This window comes from Giraffa tippelskirchi, chromosome 9, assembly GCF_054371585.1.
Source record: "Giraffa tippelskirchi isolate mGirTip1 chromosome 9, T2T-mGirTip1v1.2.pri, whole genome shotgun sequence".
Taxonomy (NCBI): Eukaryota; Metazoa; Chordata; class Mammalia; order Artiodactyla; family Giraffidae; genus Giraffa; species Giraffa tippelskirchi.
The window spans coordinates 25,244,671-25,264,048 of NC_137283.1; the positions used below are offsets into that span (position 1 = coordinate 25,244,671).

Sequence of the window (19,378 nt, forward strand, 5' to 3'; positions counted from 1 at the left end):
CTTTCCCAGAGTTACACAGCTAAGTGACAATGAGAGGATCTGAACCCGAAGTAGTTTAATTTCATAGTCTGTGCTCTTCTTCACTTCCCTATTCACCAATAATAGATGAACACTAAAAAATCAGGCTTCCTTTAACTGTGATATTGTATCTGTGATTATTTTATCCCTAAAAGAGTTTTTAAAAATACTTGTGTTCTCTGGTTATCTGGAATATGGAGAAAGTTCTGGAAAGAAATAAGGTTCTATCCAATCAGGCTTGGTATTGGTATCTGAGTTGGACAGTCTCCAGCAAAAACTTCTTTCAGAGCTATCTTCCTGGCAGATCTTCAACTCTGAAGAAATCAGGTAGAGAATGCATGTGCAACAAGTTAGAGTCTTGTCTGCCATGGCTGATCCAAACTCTGACAGACTGGACACCAACTTCCAGTAGTTTTCAGCTCTGGCCTTTCTCTTTTATCTAGGGATTCTTAGGATCATGCTGTAAGCTGAGCACTACCCCACAGCTAAATTCAAGACTTTTCCTGAAACTGAGGCTGGATGCCAACCGAGTAGTTGCTTTAGCAATAGAGACACCTGTCTCCTAGAAAACTAAATGAGATCACCAACCCATTTGCATAAACTAGCAGATGGGGAAGAGTTGCATTTGTTATCCAGTTTTGGCTGGATGTCAACCAATTATATGGATTTAAAATGTTTGGTCTTTCATTGCCAAACCTGTGAGCTATCCACTCCCCTAATGTGTTTTTCATAAACATGTTTTTATAAGATTCAAAATATTAATGGCATCTGCTTTACATTTTTTCCCCGTGACTGGCTGATACATTAGATGAGACACTAATGCATCTAACTAACCCTTTCTCATAAAACTTTGTAACAGTAATTCCACCATTGATTTCTAAATATTGAGATTGTGACTCCACCTTTACCATTGATTGTTTTTAAGCAAACCATAGCTTAAGACATAATATATTCATACATTATGTTTTTATTTAATATTATGTTAACTTAATATTGTCCATACTTAATAATAATAATTTAATATTGTTAATATTAAACAATGATATTCACCAGTTTAAACCTAGGGCCAAGCTCAGTGCCTAGAACATAACAGATATTCAGTGGAGATTTGCTGAATGACTGAGTGAATGAATTCAAGAATGAATACTTGAACTACCAGCCTTTGAATGTCAGCTTTCAGAGCTTTGATAGGAGACAGTGGGAATTTCAGCAACCTTGACAGGGTCTGTTTAAGGAATAGCAATTGGTTATCCACTCCAATCAATATTTACAAAGTGCACACCACTGTCAACTCCTCCAGGGTGGGCAGGGGTAGTGTCTCTTTTCATCTTTCCAACACACTTGTTAAGCAGGGCCACACACATGGCAGAATCTCAATAAATGCTTTTAAATGACCACAAAAGTGTAAGATTTAACCCAACCCTCCCGGGAATGCATAGTCTATATTTCAGTGGCAGAAGGGCTATCTCCAACATCCTTCAGGTTGCTTCCTGCTCCTCCTACAGGTCAAAATAAATATCGATCTAAGATTTACTGAAATTATTTTGACATTTTTAACAATCCAGGACTGCTGCTAGCTCAATTTCACTTCAAAATGGAAAGATACTCAGGATATGGTTCTCCTTATGACCATATTCTAAGACAGGGATTTGGAACGAAGAATCAAAAGCCCTCATCATGTGTTACTATGCAGGATATAAAGCAATTCATCTTTTGTCATTAAGTTGTGACATCTGCCTGCATGTGGCCCGAGTTCCAATGAGTTTGGCTTCCTCTAATTCCCTGGGTCATTAGTTACATAATCATAATTATTTTCAGCTGTGCAGATTTTTTTTTTTTCATCTATTCTTCTCCTCCCCTTCTTCATTGCATTTCCACACTGATGGAAACCATGAGAGTGCCATCTGGTACAACCTGTGCATGAGGCCAGTCAAATGAAAGGCAGCCACTGAAGGATGCCCATATTTCATTAGATGCATTTGTATGCTGCCTTCGCTCCCACACCATTGCCTGTCTCTCCAGATTTCACTAGCTCCCCAGAGATGACTGAATACAGCCTTCTTGCCCTCAATGCCAGTGATATCTGAAGAGCTGTCTCTATTGAGGACAATGCAATTGACACCAAGTTATGAATAACTATATTTGCAGAGAATTAACATTGCCTGCATGTCTACCAACTAACTTAGGCAATTATAGAGGCCACTGACAGATGAGTATTAACATAACTGGAAAAGCTTCACTGTGTGTGAGTCAGACTATGCAGGCAAGTATGCAGCACCCTCAGTAGACTGTGTAGACTTTTACTTCCAAGAACAATCCTCTCATGTACAGACAATACCCTATCTTGGAGCAATTGCCTGGAATCCTCCTCAGTAGAAATTATATTGCAGCTTGTGGGAAACAAATGTATTAGAAAGATTGTGCCTCTACATTTTTTTAAGTCTGTGCATTATCTCTAGGCAAACTGATCTTCATAAATACCAGTGAAATTGGTACATTATTTCCTTTTGGTATTTTTAGCTGCTTTATTTAGTGTAACGAGGAGGAAAGGGTATTGAAAGGGAAGCCAGAAGACATGGGTTCTAGTTTAAACTTTGTGTTGTACAGCCTGAGTATTTGACATCTACTTTTTGAGTTAGTCTCTCTGGGTCTCAGATTCATTATGTAGCTAATGTTTCTCAAAGGGTAACCCATAGATCTTTGACTCAGAATCACCTGGGAGTAATTATAAAAATCACTAAGTAAAAATGTATATTCCTGAGTGACTACTGCTTCAAGGAATATGGAGTAGAAATACTTTTCTGTATACCTCCCACTAAGCATAACTAAAAACCATGGACAATGTAGCTAAAGCAAACATAAGAAACGTGGAGAGAATAATGTAGATTGATTAGGGACTTCAAGACCCAAGGAGTCCAATAACAAAAAAAAGACCCAAGGCATGACATGGAAGTGAATTTCTTGGTCATACTTCAGACCTGGAGTTGAAGAAGGTGGCAACCTGAGAATTCCAATGAATGCATGAATGTAGGCCAAAAAATGAATAAATAAAAAAGGCCCAACCAAAGCTAAGGTGTGCTAGCTATAGTTAGAGGCAGGAGAAGCCTAGCAAGCTAGGAAAAAAAAAAAAAAAAACAACAACTGTACAATCACCACTGTATTCCAGCCAAATATCACAAAGAGAACTAAGGCCTCAAGCCTAACAGCAAAAGCCAAGGGAAGGGCCTAGGCTTTTACCCTCATGAGGCTGTGATGTGGAGCCACAACTTTCCTGTTGGGAAATGTCAAAGAAGGCAAACTTCAGAGCTGGGAGTGTCACCCCACAGGCAAATAATGGGGCTCCTGCCTCCACAGTGTCAGTGGAGACTACATGGGAAACCAGATCTTTCACCCCAACCCAGCATTAATGAACTCTACCCCTCTGATGACAACAGAACCTGAGTAGGGAGCTTGGACTTCTACCTGGCAGTAAGGAAACAACATCTTCTTCTTCCCAGACATGCCAGAGGAGGTCAGTGCAAGTCAGCTAAAGCAGAAGCTTTAAATAAAATCCATTAGTTAGAACAAATAATTTCACAATTTGTATGGAATTATAAAATATCTCGAATAGCCAAAGCAATCTTGAGAAAGAAGAATGGAACTGGAGGAATCAACCCGCCTGACTTCAGGCTCTACTACAAAGCTACAGTCATCATGACAGTAAGGTACTGGAACAAAGATAGAAATTTAGATCAATGGAACAAAATAGAAAGCCCAGAGATAAATCCATGCACCTATGGACACCTTATCTTTGACAAAGGAGGCAACAATATACAATGGAGTAAAGACAATCTCTTTAACAAGTGGTGCTGGGAAAACTGGTCAGCCACTTGTAACAGAATGAAACTAGAACACTTCCTAACACCATACACAAAAATAAACTCAAAATGGATTAAAGATCTAAATGTAAGACCAGAAATCATAAAACCCCTAGAGGAAAACATAGGCAAAACACTCTCTGACATAAAGCACAGCAGGATCCTCTATGACCCACCTCCCAGAGTAAAGGAAATAAAAGCAAAAACAAACAACTGAGACCTAATTAAACTTAAAAGCTTTTGCACAATGAAGGAAACAATAAGCAAGTTGAACAGACAGCCTTCAGAATGGGAGAAAATAATAGCAAACGAAACAATTGACAAAGAATTAATCTCAAAAATATACAAGCAGCTCCTGCAGCTCAATTCCAGAAAAATAAGCAACCCAATCAAAAAATGGGCCAAAGAACTAAACAGACATTTCTCCAAAGAAGACATACAAATGGCTAACAAACATACGAAAAGATGCTCAACATCACTTACTATCAGAGAAATGCAAATCAAAACCACAATGAGGTACCGTCTCACACCGGTTACAATGGCTGCTATCAAAAAGTCCACAAACAATAAATGCTGGAGAGGGTGCAGAGGCAAAGGAACCCTCTTACACTGCTGGTGGGAATGCAAACTAGTACAGCCACTGCGGAGAACAGTGTGGAGATTCCTTAAAAAACTGGAAATAGAACTGCCATATGACCTGGCAATCCCACTGCTGGGCATACACACCGAGGAAATCAGAATTGAAAGAGACATGTGTACCCCAGTGTTCATCACAGCACTGTTTACAATAGCTAGGACATGGAAGCAGCCTAGATGTCCATTGGCAGACGAATGGATAAGAAAGCTGTGGTACATATACACAATGGAATATTACTCAACTATTAAAAAGAATGCATTTGAATCAGTTCTAATGAGGTGGATGAAACTGGAGCCTATCATAGAGAGCAAAGTAAGTCAGAAAGAAAAGCACCAATATAGTATATTAATGCATATATATGGAATTTAGAAAGATGGTAACGATGACCCTATATGTGAGACAGCAAAAGAGACACAGATGTAAAGAACAGACTGTTGGACTCTGTGGGAGAAGGCAAGGGTGGGATGATTTGAGAGAATAGCATTGAAACATGTATATTATCATATGTGAAATAGATCGCCAGTCCAGGTTTGATGCATGAGGCAGGGTACTGAGGGCTGGTGCACTGGGATGACCCTAAGAGATGGGATGAGGAGGGAGGTGGGAGGGAGTGTCAGGATGGGGAACACATGTACAACCACGACTGATTCATGTGACTATATGGCAAAACCACCACAATATTGTAAAGTAATTAGCCTCCAATTAAAATTAAAAAAATAAAAAATTTAAAAACAAACAAACAAATAAATAAATAAATAAATAAAATCCATTGTCTTATATTGTTAAAGTGTGCATGTTTCTATATTTAAAAAAAAAGTACTCATGCCAAGAAACAGGAGGATCTCAAACTCTACAGAAAAAAAAGAAAGAAAACCAACAGTTCTGGATACAAGATGAACTGCTAAGAGTTCTCAAATATTTTAAAGCTGCCATGATAAAATGCTTTGGTGAGCAATCGTAAACATGCATGAAACAAACTGAAATTAGAAAGCCTCAGCAAAGGAATGAAATTTATAAAGAAGTACCCAACTGAAATTTTAGAATTGAAGAAACAGAAAGGAGGAGATAGAGGATAGAACTAGTGAACTCAAAGATGGAAAAACAGAAATCACCCAGTTTGAACAGCAGGGAAAAAAGACAACATAAATGAATGGCCTCATAGACCTGTTGGACTATAACTAAACATTATTCAATTTAACCCCTCAAAGTACCAGAGAGAGAGATAAAAAAGAAGGCAAAATTGAAAAAAAGCATTCACAGAGATAATGGCCAAAACGTTTCAAATCTGGAAAATGACATGATCCTACAAACTCAAAAAAGTAATCAGATGGTAAACAAAATGAGCCAATAGAAATCCATGACAAGATATAATATACTTAAACTTCTGAAAACTGAAGACAAAGGGAAACATTCTTGAATGCAGCTGGGGGGAAATGGCACACTTACAGAAGAAAACAAATGGAATGACGACTTCTCATCAGAGGTTATGTATGCCAGAAAACATGGCAAAATAGTGTACTGTCCTTAAAGAAAAGAAATGTCAAGCCAGATTTCTTTGACCAGTGAAAATGTCCTCTAGAAAGGAAGGGAAAGTCAAGACATACTGAAAGGAAGGAAAACCAAGAAAATTTTCATCATCAGACCTACCCTAAAAGAATAGCTAAAGGGAGTTCTCTAAAAAGAAAGGCAATAATGAAAGAATGAAACACCAGGAAGGAAGAAAAAACATGGTCAGCAAAAATATGGATAAATACATTAGACTTCTGTTCTCCTCTTGAGCTTTCTATAGTATGTTTGATGATTGAAAGAAAAACTATGACTCTACTGATATGATTTTAACTATATGCAGAGGGAATATTTAGACAAGTATATCCTGGGGGAGAGAAAGTTGACATAAAGAGAAAATAGTTTTTCCTGACATTCCCCCACACCCAACAGATCTCTCATAGTTTTTCACTGGTAAGAATTCTACCACCCTGGCTGGAAGAGACAAAGGAATATGGGAGTGCTTTAACTGAGCACATGGATTTTGTTAGAAAGAAAAAAGGGAAGAAAAGCTATTTTGCGGGCCACAAACAGTGTCTGATAACTAACTCTAAGAGTCAATGAAAGAATTATACACGATGTTGTTTTTAACAGGCTTAACATAAGAGGATGAAATGGTTGGATGACATCACCAGCTCGATGCACATGAGTTTGAGTAAGCTCCAGGAGTTGGTGATGGACAGGGAAGCCTGGTGTGCTGCAGTCCACGGGGTCACACAGAGTCGGACACAACTGAGTGACTGAACTGAACATAAGGCTTTGCCCAATATTAACTGCTTTAATAAATGTTTCTTTCCCTTTTTCAGGGAAACAGACAAAAATAGCACAATATAATATTTCAGATATGTAGAGTTGTTACGCAGTAGTAGATCTAGTTTTTCATTGCCAAGAATAATTTCTGATCTTTTCACAAAGACATCAAGCATTTGATGTACTTTCTGTTTTACTGGCTGACCATGTGAAGTGAAAGTTGACAGTTCAACAGTAAACAATGTATAATGATGTAGAACCATGGGTTCACTAAATTTAGAAAGCATACAGAAAATGGCCAGTATCAATCAGTACACACACACACACACACAGAGGAAAAGGTGGTGGTGATGCAGCAGCGAATAACCCCTAATCTTTCAATTGAAGAGAAAGAGCCTTCCCCCCAATAAAATAAAACAAATCCACCCATAGCTCTCCCCACTAATGGCAGAAAGTGAAGAGCCTCTTGATGAAAGTGAAAGAGGAAAGTGAAAAAGCTGGCTTAAAACTCAACATTCAAAAACTAAGATCATGGCATCTGGTCCCATCACTTCATGGCAAATAGACGGGGAAACAATGGAAACAGTGTCAGAGTTTATTTTCTTGGGCTCCAAAATCACTGTGGATAGTGACTGCAGCCATGAAATTAAAAGGTGTTTGCTCATTGAAAGAAAAGCTATGAGAAACCTAGACAGCATATTAAAAAGCAGAGAGATTACTTTGCCAGCAGAAGTCCAAATAGTCAAAGCTATGGTTTTTTCAGTAGACATGTATGGATGTGAGAGTTGGACTATAAAGAAAGCTGAGCACTGAAGAGCTGCTAATTTTGAATTGTGATGCTGGAGAAGACTCTTGAGAGTCCTGTGGACTGCAAGGAGATCCAACCAGTCAACCCTAAAGGAAATCAACCCTGAATATTCATTGGAAAGACTGATGCTGAAGCTGAATTTCCAATCCTTTGGAACCTGATGCAAAGAGCCGACTCACTGCAACAGACTCCCATGCTGGGAAAGATTGAGGGCAGAAGAAGGAAGTGACAGGGGATGATGTGGTTGGATGACATTATCAACTCAATGGACATGAGTTTTAGCAAACTCTGGGAGATAGTGAAGGACAAGGAAGGACAAGTCTGGTGTGGTGCAGTCCATGGGGTCACAAAGAGTTGTACACGACTGAGCAACTGAACAGCAACAGCCCCTCCCCCCAGATATACACTGTGGTTTCCCGTGTCCACACTCCTCTCCCAAGCCATAACTAAATATCTTATTTCAGGGAATCAAGGGAAACCACACCTGTTCTAAGCCTAATGCTGGTTCTAGCACAGAACCTAGGGCATTCTGTGGGTTTCTGTGTCTTTTCCCTGTGCCTTCCACATCATCTCTTAAAGGAATTCCTTTCTACAAAAAGCACAGCCAAGTCTACATTCCAGGTGTTCTGATATACTACAGAAACACACCCAGATATTGTCCAGATATTGCATAGTCTTAGAGTATCTTTTATAAATGTGGAAATAGGTGATGCTGGTGACACTGAAGCCACCAAGGACTATGCAATGTACTGTGGCTTTACTAATACCTGGGTGAATATTTTACTTTTAAATTATTTCCTCATATCTTTGCTTTTTTCATTATATGTTTCCATAAAGCTTAAAATCCAAGGATTTCAGTTTAATGAGTATTAGCTGCATCTACTTACCTCACATATTCTCAGCAGCAAAGAATCTTAGTGAATGCTGAAAGCAAAAGCACATATGTATTTTCGGTAAGGAAGCTATTGATTAAAGGCCATTCATCTCATTACATACACAGAAACCAAGAGAAAGAAAAATTTGAAAAAAAGGTTTGGTATATGTATATCTAGCAGATCAAAGAGAAGAGTGAATTATTTAGCATGGCACAAGTGGAAATTAAGGTAAATTTTGACTAGAAATGAAGACGATGCTTCCTGTCAGTAAAATAATTGGATTGTAAAATCACATCCCAGGAGAGATAGAAGGCACTTTATCTTGGATCATTTGCAAAGGTGCAAGCACACAGTGAAAATATTCTGAAAAGTCCCCATTATGGAAACAATTTCTCTTGTGGAGAACTGTTTTAATGTGGCCTAGTGATTCTATCATTTCTTTTTGAAATAAATTGGTGAAATCAGCAAAAGAAAAACAGTCTTAGTAAAGATATTAAGAAATAAATATGTGCTATGTTATTGTAGTGAATATGCCCATATTCATAAATTTTAAATCATTAACAGTGATCCATGGAATGAGAAACTTCTAGGGGCTAAAAAGAACAAAAGCCATTTGGCCCCTCATTGGACAGAAAACAGCTGTCACTTACTTAGCACCTATCTCAGGCCAGATACTATATAGCTCTTTCTTAATCAGACCCAGGTTTCCCTAGTGGCTCAGATGGTAAAGAATCTGCCTGTGATTCAGGAGACCCGGGTTCAATCCCTGGGTCAGGAAGAGACTCTGGAAAAGGAAATGGCAACCCACTCCAGTATTCTTGCCTGGGAAATGCCGTGAACAGAGGAGCCTGGCTGGGTCCCAAGGAGTCGGACACAACTGAGTGACTAATAGTTTTTCACTTTCACTCATTCCAGTAAAGCAGGTCTTATTATCTTCCTGCAAATATGAGAAAATTAGCTCAGAGAGGTGAAATTATCCACCCACAATCACACAGCTGTTGAGTCAGAATATTAATCCAACTGGTCTTATAGTTGGGAAGAAGCACAAAGCTTTCTTTTCACCAAAGCACATTTCTCTGGAGGCAAAGATCCTGAGGGCCAGAGGGTGAAGGATCTGGGCCCAAGCCTTGTAGCTGGTTGATGAACGGCAGTCACCTTCCTCAAGTTTCCACCCTCCTCCTTCCTTCAGCGCTCTTCTTCACATGCACATTACCTGAACAACCACTCCGTTTAATAACCAGGTTCTAAAGTGAAAGTGAAAATGAAAGTGCAAGTCACTCAGTCATGTCCGACTCTTTGCAATCCTTTGGAATTCTCCGGGCCAGAATACTGAAGTGGGTAGCCTTTTCATTCTCCAGGGGATCTTTCCAACCCAGGGATCAAACCCAGGTCTCCCATATTGCAGATGGATTCTTTCCCAGCTGAGCCACAAGGAAAGCCCAAGAATACTGGGGTGGGTAGCCTATCCCTTCTCCAGGGGATCTTCCTCACCCAGGAATCCAACCAGGGTCTCCAGCATTGCAGGCAGATTCTTTACCAACTGAGCTATCAGGGAAGCCTCAACCCTGTTCTAAGGGCAGGGTAATTAGGGGAAGACCAAACCCGTACCTGCTTCTCCCTTTAGTGATAAACTGCTTCTCAAAAACGTGCCTCCTTTTAGGTCACTGTCGAGCACAGAGTAGAGTTCTCTGCCCTACTCAGTAGGTTCTCATTACCAAAAAGGGGCTTGCCTGGTGGCTCAGACAGTAAAGAATCCACCTGCCATGCAGGAGACCTGGGCTTGATCCCTGGGTCAGGAAGACCCCATGGAGGAGGAAATGGCAACCCACTCCAGTATTCTTGCCTGGAGAATTTCATGGACAGAGAAGCCTAGCAGGATATAGTCCGCAGGGTCACAAAGAGTCAGACACAGCTAAGCAACACAGATACATTACTTAATAAAGAGTAAATAAGTGTATATGTAGAGCTGATTCACTTTGCTGTATGGTAGAAACTACCAAAACATAGTAAAGTAACTATATTTTAATAAAAATTAATTTCAAAAAATGTACCTCCCTGTGAGTACCTCCTGTATATATCTTATTTCCCTCCTTCCTGTCAAGTCCTTTTATGATGATTAAAGCCTTAAAAATATAAAACCCTAGAAAGTTGGAAAAGTTACATCCTTCCCAGCCACATATTTGGCAAAAGACAGCATATTGTTTGTCCTGATAAAGTGTGATCCATTTGATTTCCTTACTTTAGCTTCTTACATTCCTCTCCTCACCTCCCCATCCCTTTTCCTACCTTCAAGTTAGTCATATTCCTACCATTGGCATACACTCTGCTTTCTCCGGTGTTGAGTATTCCTGTCTCTGCCCAGAGCTCTGCTGGCAAAGTCTTTTTATGTCAAAACTAGTCTGACTTCTCTTTTGAGAAGTGATCCATGTGATCCATGAAAGGTCAGTCCTCACACTTGCTCTGTGGGGAGGCTAGAGATATTCTTGCTTACAAATGTAAAAGAGCCACTGGCTAAATCTTGGGTTTAAGTGACCTGGTTTATAACTTTGACTTCCAGCCACCCACAGTCAGAAGCCAAGCAGCCCATGACAGGCACTAAGCAGAGTATTTAAGAGACAATAACAATCCAAGAACATTGCTGTCCTTAAAATCTACACAAAGCTAAAGGGGACTCTCCCGTGAGTTTCCTCCTTTTCCAACTTTTGCCATTTCCTTTTACTTTCCTTTTGCTCTTTCCCATCCCTTTAAAAACCACAAAGATATGGTTGTCCCTTTCAATTGCAAATGAAACCCTGGCTCTCTAAACACAAGTTCCTTCTTGGCAGGCTTTGCAAAAGGACATTTAAAAACCGGATTCAAAGCGGCAGAGGGTTTCAATTCTGGAGACACCACAAAATGATTCCTTATTGGTAGCAACCGGTAAAACCTGAGCCCGAAGAAGCCAGATTGGCCCTTTCCGGACGGTTCAGTGGAAAATGCTCCCTGAGTTTCCCTTTGAAAATGGAAATAGCATGTGTTTACAAAGGTGGTGGAAATGGCTGCTTCTCTGAATCTTGATTTTAATGCGTGCCCAACTTGAGGCTCTCTGGATGAAAAGAACAGGGAAGGGGAACAGAAGGAAAATCTGCTTGAGAAAGATATGGAAACTTTGAAAGCAGAACAGCCTCTGTACATTTTACCATGAGCAGTGAAACAGGTTACCCATGGAGCTAAGGCACAAAACTACAGGATCAACACACCCATACCCGCAGCCACACACAAATACACAGCAAAGTTCAACAAAATATCCAGGATGGGAATACGACATGGAAGGCTTGGTTCTAAAGAGGTTGTTTTGAGAAGAAATGTTCTTCTCTGTCATGAACTGGAATTCACTGCACAAGCACAATGCTCCCTTCAAAGATCCTGGCACAAAAACAGATAGAAGGAGCCATCCAAAAATCCTTGATAAACATACACAGCCTCTTGCACAGTGACTGGGAGCAAAGTGATTTGCAGCATGAATGAAATTTTTTGACCTCAGAACAAATGCTTCCTTGGCCAATGGTTAACTCCAGGAACTAGAGTCCATTATAGTCTCTGAGGTCTAATGTTAATTAGGTGGAAAATATATGGTAGTTTGACAATGGCCAACATTCAATATTGATTTTTTGTCCCTTTTAAGTTACTATTAATAATAGGATGAGACAAATCAAAACCAAGACATAACTTCTAGAAAGAAAATTTTTGGAAGTGATAAGATAAACCTAAATTTTGGGGGGAAAAATAAAAGAGAGCCCAAATATAAACATAAAACATGTGTGCCTTATTCAGGAAAAGCAGGACTCCAAGCAAAAGGCTATTCTCTTGATACAGCCACTTGAATCATTAATGTTGAAGATGTGTGCATTTTTTGGAGCCACATTTCTGAGTGAAATTCAATACTGACAGTGCATCCAGAGCTGTGGTATCTTTCTCAGGCAGCAATATTATAAGGAGGCTAGATGAAATTCAGTGGCAGGTAATCCAGAAGTCTGTACGTATAAATCACCTCAGCACTCTGAAGATTGCTATGATCGTCCTCACTTCATCTCTGTTGAAATCCATTCTCTACAGTCCATCCTCTATCATGCTGAAGGCTGATTTACTAGGTGTTCTGGCCATTCAAAAGATATGAGGGTTGTGCAGGAAGAAAGCTAGCTAGTGCATATTAAACACTCCTGCCATTTCCTCTTTCATTCATATTTGAACAAAGCTGAGATAAGGTTTTTTGTTTGTTTCCTTGTTTACTAAAGTGTTTGAAGAATTTCTGTAGAAATCTGGCCAGCTGATATTTCTTCATTTACTTAGAAAAATATTTGAGGGGAAAAACATACACCAGGCCTATGACATAGTAGAGGCTGGTAATATAACACTGCACAAACTTTCAGTTATAAAATAAGTCATGAGGATGTATAGTATAGTAACTATAGTTAATAATACTGTGTTGTATATTCTAAAGTTACTAAGAGAGTAGATCTTAAAAGTTCTTAAAATCACAAGAAAAAATTGTAACTGTGTATGGTGATCGATGTTAACTAGACTTAATGTGATGATCATTTCACAATACATACAGATATTGAATCGTGTTGTATACCTGAAGTTAACATGTTATGTGTCAATTATACTTTGATAAAAAGAAAAAGACAGCTATAGATCCTGTCCTCATGAAACTTGCATTCTAGTGGGAGAGATAAACACACACAAAAAAATATACATCAATGAATGAATGAAAGGATGAATATAAATCCAAACTGTGATCATTGTTAGGTAATCACTGATCCAGTTAGGGGCTAAGTTATAAAATGGGGAGAGGGAAAGTGACATGCTATGGGAAAGAAGATTTTTCTAAGGAAACAGTCCATTAATGGACGTCAAAGAAAGAACATAGGGGTAGTCATGCAAAGCTTTGGGGAGAATGACAGACATAGAAGAGATGTGGAGAAGTCTCAAGACAAGAAAAGAGTTCACAACAAAATGCAAACAAACAAACAAAAACCAAGCAAACCCACACTAATATGACCAGAGCATAGCTGACTGGAGATAAACAGCTTGAGGGGTTAGAGACAAAATAGACCAGATTACGCTAACCTGTAGGCTATGATTCACTGGATTGGGCATCTAGATGGCTGTCAGCCTTGGAGTTTCAGAATGGCAAATATGTGTGTGTTGGGGGCAACGGATCCAGTGATTCCAAAGGGCAGACTGATGGAGTAAGGGAGTGAGTGACACTCTTATGGCTGTGTTGTCAAAACACTGGCATCTAGTCACATATATTAAGACAGTACTGAGTGGATTTGGTGACTTGAAAGCTATTGATCATAATATCATACCTGTTCCTTTATAGAAAAATTTCAAAACAGAAAATAGGAGAATGTTAGGCTTGGGAATAACCCAGAGGTCATTTGATCCTTTTGGTTACAAGGGAAAAATTGAGGCCAAGTGATATCAAAAGACATAGGCAGGACTGAAAATTGAATCACCCATGGCCCTCTCCACGCCAAAGGAAACCAGTCCTGAATATTCATTGGAAAGACTGATGTTGAAGCTGAAACTCCAATACTTTGGCCATCTGATGCGAAGAACTGACTCATTTGAGAAGACCCTGATGCTGGGAAAGATTGAAGGTGGGAGGATTAAGGGACGACAGAGGATGAGATGGTTGGATGGCATCACCGACTCAATGGACATGAGTTTGAGTAGACTCCGGGAGTTGGTGATGGACAGGAGGCCTGGTGTGCTGCAATCCTTGGGATCACAGAGTTGGACATGACTGAGCAACTGAACTGAACTGAACTGAACTGAAAGTTTTTTAAGGTATATAACTAAGACATGTGGCTAAAATGCAATGATGGAGGTGAGTAGAGCAGAGGAAATGGCAGAATGAGGTTTGGGGTATTAGAAGGATCATTAATTGAAGGTTGATTAACAAACCTTCATGGAGCCTTGGTTACAAGAGGATGAGAGGAAACAACCTGCATTTCCATTAATAGGAGATAATTCAAGAAAATTAGATAAATTCTTGTGATAGGATTTTATGTGGCCCTTCAATATGTTTTTTGTGAGGAGGTTTTCCTGATGTTTGCAATTGCTTATAATAAAAATGAGAAAAGCAGGATATAAACATGTGAGTTCTGAAATGTGCTGTCACCCATATAATGAAAAAAATACTAGACATACATTTGTAAAATATAACATTTTACTATTTTGCCTGTTTAACACTCATTTATTATGTTCCAGGTATTGTACTAAACCTGTGTATTATCTTAATCATTCCTGCTGAACCACATGGGAAGCCCAACAAAATTAGAATTAGTAGCCTATCCCTTCTCCAGGGGATTTTCTCAACCCAGGAACTGAACCAGGGTTTCCTGCATTGCAGGCAGATTCTTTCCCAACTGAGCTATCAGGAAAGCCCCTTCAAAACACTAAGAAGGTGTTATGACTGTACACATGAGTAAACTGATGCTTAAGAAGGTTTAATTAAGTCACTTGAGGTTACAAGGTTAGAAAGGTGCTGAGCCAGGTGAAAAATTATATACTACTATATTTTAAATCATTTTAAGGTGAAAAATCATATATTACTATCTTTTAAATTACCTTTTTTTCTTTTCTACATTTCTCAGTTTTACACTGTGGAAATAAACTGCAGTGTAGTTTAAAAAATGAATTGGATGTCAAGTCAACTAAAAAGATATAATTGCAACTTGTGCTTCATTGGTGATCTGATTTTCTCCTCCCCTCTCTTGTTCTGGAATACCTCTTGATAGCTGGCTTTCTAGTCTGTTTTCAATTCATTAAATACTCATTTAGCACTTACTTATGTTGCTAGTATTATTGATTCTATTTACCCTCAGAACCACTGGGCATGAGCTACTGAAAACACAAGTTCCCTTTCAGTGCAATTACCCTTGTGCTAAGGAAATGACTTCCTCTGCTTTCACTTGCTCCTATTTGTTAAGGCTGGATGGCCAGAGGATTTGCACAGTTGGAATTCGCTTTCTCCTTACTTGCCCTCAGCAAATTCCTTATATTGGTATGAAAATATCATTTCACAATTTCAGTGCACTCTTGCCCCATAATATTCCCATTGCTGCCAAGGAAATGAGAAGTATTGTGAAACCCAGAAGCTGCCAACCTGAGCTGTGTCAGAAACACTAAATGCCTCTACTTTCTGCTCTTAGCAGCTTCTAGCTTTTCTCTGACTACAAAGGGGGAAGCAATGGTTTGCAAAGCGTTTACATCCTTTTTTTTCCTGTGTGATGGCTTTACTAATGTCTTCACAACAGTTTGCTACACATATTTTATTTCAATAAAATGTTTTTAAAGAATGTGACAATTTTTCTGAATTTATGGTACCACTTTGGCTTTGATTATTTCATGCGTTCTGTCTTGTGATGTTCTAACCTAAAAGAAGAAACTAAAAATGATGGCTTCAGTTTTATGTATTCTAAAAATATCATCAAACATAAAAGTTCATTAATCTACAATATAAAAATTCTTAACTGAAAGACTTTGCAAGGAACTTTTCTAAAGACATTTGCTAAGTATTTCAAAATCATGGAATGATATAAATAATAACCCTAATAAAAGTAACAATGACTGAGGTGTTACTGCATGCCAGATAATGTTATTTTTTTCAATGAAAAGAATATTTATTCAATTTAACCCTCTACACAAATTATGAGTTAGGTATTATTACTCACTGTTACACTGATGGGCAGACTATGGAGAGACCATGTAACTTGTGGGGTGACACATAACCTATAAATAGCAAAGCTCAGATTTAAGCCCAGCTCTTTCCCACTCAAAGGAATATCAATAACCATAATATACTGCATGATTGAATTTTATCTGACAAATGAGATGATGTTTATGTCCATTCATTTATGAATAAAACCACAGCTTGGAAAGCCAGGAAAGTTTTATTAACATCTATGTCATTCAGTTCAGTTTATGCTGAGTGCCCGTGAGTTAAATGAAAGCTGCTTCAGAATTATCGATCAAAGCCCATATATCTTACAATGGAAGAGAAGAAACAGTAGATCTAATTTATTGACCACAGGTCCCTAAACGCAAATTGATATAATCAAATCAATTGCCTAGTTTTAATAAACCTTGTCTCCACATCCCTAATCAATAGTATGAATTTAAATTAGCTGTCTCATATTTTTACAAGAATAATCTGCAACATGTAATCCTTCATCAGCATTATACATGGTCACAGGGGAAACATGCCTCTATTGTTATAAATCTCAAACTGAAATGCTTTAAATTAACTATCACTTGAAATGTAATAGATGAACATGCATTTAAGAGATCTCCATGCAGAACTTTAAGTATTAATAAAAATGACTACTCTTAATTCAGAGACCACCACTTGCCATACTCCATCTTCTCCCACTTAATCATCACTACAGTTGTATGAGAGGGGTAGAATCTCCAATTCAGAGCTGGAGAAACTTAGCCACACAGGGGCTAATCACTTGTTCAAAAACCCACAGATGTTAAAGTGTGCATAGCAATTTAAATTAAGGTATGGGGATTGCGGGGCTTCCCAGGTGGTAGAGTGGGTAAAGAATCTGCCTGCAATGCAGGAGATGCAGGAGTCACGAGTTGGATCCCTATATCTGGAAGATCCCTGGAGGAGGGCATGGCAACCCACTCCAGAATTCTTGACTGGAGAATCCCATGGACAAAAAGGAGCCCAGAGGGCTATAGTCCATAGGGTACAAAGAATTGGACACTACTGAAGTGACTGAGTGTGCATGGGGACTGCAAGTGATTACGCTCTTTCAGCTAAATAAGACTGCTACCTTTGCAAACACTTGGGCCTCTGTTTCATGTGGCTTCAAAATCTTATCATTCATTTGTTGAGCTATCAAGAGGCAAGGTGGACTTAATTTAGCGAAAAGTGAAACTATATTTTAAGATCTGTTTTTTCTATTTAAATTACTATGATAGTTTTACTAAGGCTTGACACTAGCCTCATGTATTTGTTGTTTATGCAATTACCATAAAGTCTTAACGGATGTAGAGCTACCAGACATCCAATTATAAATTTCCTTGCAAACATTTAATAGATAGCAATAACTCATGCGTCTTTAAAAATTCCTCAATGATTAAGGACTGGATATCAGTAATTGCTTCTCTGCATTGGTAAACAGGAATGTTGTTCGACTCAACCTGCAAACAGATTATGGAAAGAAATGTGAACACTCCATCAGTCCTGTTTTCTAGATATCATTCCCTTCTGCATAGGGTGTGATGTTGGGAACTTTTGTTTTGGCCACCTGCGGTCACTAGACAAATCAGACACAAATAGGTTAAACTTGCTGAACTTTAGTTTCTTTATTTGCATAAAAGATTATGATGATAATACAATTAATATAGCACTTCTTTAAATGTCTTATTAATAGTGAATGAGGTTGTGTTAGTGGAAAGAAGTGTGTAAACATAAATATGAGTCAACGCTCCTGGAGATTATCACAAAATTCACCTGATTCAATCTCTCAATTTTATATACACAGAGGCTCAGATAATGAGAACAATTATGCAAGGACACAAAGTGACACTTCTAAAAAACATGCTTAGGCCAACTTTTTTTGGACATTGCTCCCAAAGCAGCATATTTACAGGAGGCCTCATTGCACAACTCTAGAGGGCACCATTCATACTGTGAACTACAAACAAGACATGCCCTGAAGCACAGCTTGAAACTGCAAATGAATGGGGCCCTTGGAGTTGTGTTGCCAAGTGGTATTGTTTAATAGCTTCATCTCAACTGGCTTTTTCTTTCCTCTTTCAAAAACTTATCAACAAGCTCATTGTTCGAATACTTAGAAATTTCTGTTCATTTTAGTGATTATCCTTGCAACATCTTATTATTTTAAACTGAATAAAGGGGTCTGTGCTGCACACCCTTATCTCAAAACACATTGCCTTTGCATAGCTCTGCATTATAGGAGAAGCAAGGGGCTGCACACCGTAATGAAATCTACCCTTTTCATATGAGCCTTGGCAAAAATAATAGACTTTTTTTTTTTTTTTACCATATGTTGTCCTTAATTTTTCCCTGATGATATTGTCTACTTATATTCTTTGGTTTTCAGAAATATTACACAAGCTTGTATTATCTTGTCCTGTATTTCCTTGACATCCTAAAGTCTCTACTTAGTTGTTTTCCAACAGCTTTTCTTTCCATCAGTGTTGGCATCTCCCCAAGGTCAGCTCTACACTCTCAGTTCTTTCACCGCTTAACCAATGACTATCTTCCACTGACAACGTGAAGGCCTTGGGAATCAGAAAAACCTATGTTTTGAATACCAGCTACTGATTTCATCTATCTTCTCTGAACAGACCTTGGACTCTGTGAACTCTGTTCTGTCATTATCAGATGAGACTGATTATACTATCTCAAAGATCTGATCTGATCTGTGGAATAAACACTATCATGTGTAAAAATCACCATGTGTCCTCACAAATTATACTCCTATTGCATTAATTGTGATGTCATCGCCTTTTCACTGGAGATCATTCCAGTCTTGATCACTACTTCAGTCTGCTGCTGCTTCATAGAAGGTATGAAGTAAATGAAACCTGAATGCAAGCTGGCACCTACCTGATACAGTTTCTTGCTAATATTCTAGTCAAATTTATCCTGCTGGGTCCAGAAGCGGTACAAGCTATAGCATATCCATTGATTTTTGTTTCTTAAGAGAAGAAAAAACAACATTATCAAGATGGCGGAGTAGAAGGATGTGTGCTCATCTTCTCCTGTGAGAAGTCCAAAATTACAACTTGCTGCTGAACAACCATCGACAGGAGAATATTGAATCCCACCAAAAAAAGATACGCCACATCCAAAAGC

At 38.7% G+C, this 19,378-nt stretch overlaps 1 protein-coding gene across 2 annotated transcripts in view; it reads right to left on the bottom strand.

Annotated features, from left to right (window-relative positions):
- The window catches only part of CHL1 (cell adhesion molecule L1 like), a 461,636-nt gene that overhangs the window by 325,351 nt on the left and 116,907 nt on the right, over positions 1-19,378 (bottom strand). The window contains exon 4 of one of the 2 annotated variants that reach the window (XM_081528255.1): positions 16,215-16,272. The exons of the other annotated variant lie outside the window; for it this stretch is intronic. The gene's annotated coding sequence lies outside the window, so the exon portion shown is untranslated. The remainder of the gene's footprint in view (positions 1-16,214; positions 16,273-19,378) is intronic. 2 annotated transcript variants of the gene reach the window in all.